Source organism: Micropterus dolomieu, unplaced genomic scaffold, assembly GCF_021292245.1.
Source record: "Micropterus dolomieu isolate WLL.071019.BEF.003 ecotype Adirondacks unplaced genomic scaffold, ASM2129224v1 contig_7936, whole genome shotgun sequence".
In the NCBI taxonomy this organism is placed as follows: domain Eukaryota; kingdom Metazoa; phylum Chordata; class Actinopteri; order Centrarchiformes; family Centrarchidae; genus Micropterus; species Micropterus dolomieu.
The window spans coordinates 1-2,209 of NW_025736922.1; the positions used below are offsets into that span (position 1 = coordinate 1).

Below are 2,209 nucleotides of genomic sequence, written 5' to 3' on the forward strand. Positions count from 1 at the left end.
GCATTGAATTGATAAATGCAAAATCAGTTAATTATTGTATAAAGTATTATAATAAAATAGTAAGTGTATCAACCTAGTGCTCTGCATTTCTGAAGGCTGTTTGAGGATGAATGTGGGACCTTGTGTATCTTTCAGCATTTGTTTTAAGAATTTGTCAATCAATTATTTATTCCATGGGTGTTTCTGACCTAAACTCTTTTTTTTGTAGTACCAGATACAAAACCAGGATTACTGTGTTTATTTCCCAGGCGGATGGAGATATGAAAGTGACATTGGATGCCAACTTTGGCCTTGTGAGGAAGCAAAGCTCTGGGACAAGTGTGGTTGAGCCGTTGCATGGAACCCACATGTTTGTTGATGAAAAGGATGTAGTGGAATACCTGCCATCACATCATGACAGCTCAAAGCCTCATGAGATTAGTCGCAGTTGAGTCCATAAAATGTTAGATTTACCTCCTAGAAAAAGACCATTACTCTTCCCATAAATGTAATTTCCTTAAATATTTAGGACTGTAGTAACTTCAAGGCTGGCAAGATCATTTTAAAGAGTAGTTGGAGTATTTAAAATGATAATGGAGATTGTTTGGATATTTTTTTCACTTTTCCTCAGTATAGTGTTTCATCATTCACATGTTGTGTGTTGTAATAGATTAGCCTGTCCCCTGTGTGTCATCGATGAGCTTCTTCGAAGATGTGACAAGAAGCACATCCACCTGCGAGTTGTCTATGACATTGCCTGTGTTGTTGCTTCCCATTTGCATGTGAGTAAATCTTTAAACTCGTGTGTAAAAGTGAATTATTGTTTTGATAAAAAACATTGACACATTAACTCAAAATGATGCCATACTGTGTTCAATCAGAAATCAGGGGAGGGCATAGCACTCTCTTGGCCGTACCAGCATTTCACATTTATGGACACAAATTGCCATGCCAGGTAATTTCATTGAGTTTATAGAGACATCAGGACCTGTGTCAGATATCATTCACTGTCTGCCTCCATTTTCCTGTCTATCCACTGCACTGCTGAAATTAAGTAGAAATGCCTAGAAGTAATCGTAAAGCTTTTCCCGCTTGGTGTGTGTTCAAGTCTTTTTCAGTGATGCGCTGTTTAGGACACAATGGAGACTGCATATAGTGGTCACGTCTGTCCGGGTCAAATTGGTTACTATAAGCAGATGATTGTTATAACCAAAGTTTGTTTATTTCTCATGCAGGTTACCATCTAATTGGCATTTGTGTATTTATGGATTATTACATGGATATAAATGAATGAAATGGACAGTTTCGCTATTTACAGATTTAAAAGATAAAATAACATAAGCTGAGCAAAGGCCCTCTCCTGCTCCAAGCCCTGTCTGAAGGGTCAGGGTGAAAGCATTACACTCCACTCACGTAACATACCGCAGGCCGAGCTACTGCTGTGATAGAGTGGGGACAATAATTGTGCACCGTCCCAAAATGCGAGCAGAGCAGGAATGGAAGGGCCAAATAACTCACTGAGCCTCAGCAGGAAAATATCACATGATGCTTGACTGCGCACAGCAAGCATATGTTCACACACAGCCTAACTGAACACTGTAAGCAGACTATTTGATTATTCTAAATTATTATTATAAAAATAAATATATAGGATGGATTCTGTCCTGAGCTTTTGGATCCATTTAAATAGATGATCACTGCAACTGTTTCCAATTTAGTAGGATAATGCGCAACGTCAGTGTATGTGATATTGTATGACTTTGCTGTAATCGCAGATCAAGTACAGCACCAGACGGCTTGATGGTTTTGGGCTCACGGCTTTGGACGGGGAAGGAATGGAAAGGCTGTGGTCTTTCCTCCGAAGACTTGCCAGAGTCACAAAGGAGATGACTCCCTCGCACCGCCTGGACCTGTTGACTGATGCCCTTCTGCTTTATGGACGGAGGAAATCAACTGACCCAGGTTTGTCTACTGCTGTATAACAAAATTCTGTCCTGGTGGTTTAAGCTGATGACACACAAATTGGTCAGCAGAAGTAAACAAAACTGTCTTTACAGAGGTGCAGCTCTTGCAAAAATTAGACAAGGAAGAGAAAATATCAATCCTCGCTCAAGAAGACATCTCATCTGTCATCAGAGAAGCACCAGGTAAGTCATGCACATGCAGGTAACAATAGTTGTGAACAGGAAACTTTAGATTCCATTTACAAGCGCCCTTTGCACAGAGTATG

At 40.1% G+C, this 2,209-nt stretch overlaps 1 long non-coding RNA gene across 2 annotated transcripts; it reads left to right on the top strand.

The window, feature by feature from the left end:
* The first annotated feature begins 22 nt into the window (after window positions 1-22).
* Window positions 23-2,133, top strand: LOC123965012. 2 transcript variants are annotated; one of them, XR_006823601.1, is made up of 5 exons: window positions 23-426; window positions 650-761; window positions 861-934; window positions 1,755-1,941; window positions 2,037-2,133. It is a non-coding gene; the product is annotated as an uncharacterized LOC123965012 (long non-coding RNA). The 2 variants fall into 2 exon arrangements; XR_006823600.1 differs by lacking the exon at window positions 861-934 and having other exon boundaries at window positions 25-426.
* The last annotated feature ends 76 nt before the right edge of the window (window positions 2,134-2,209 follow it).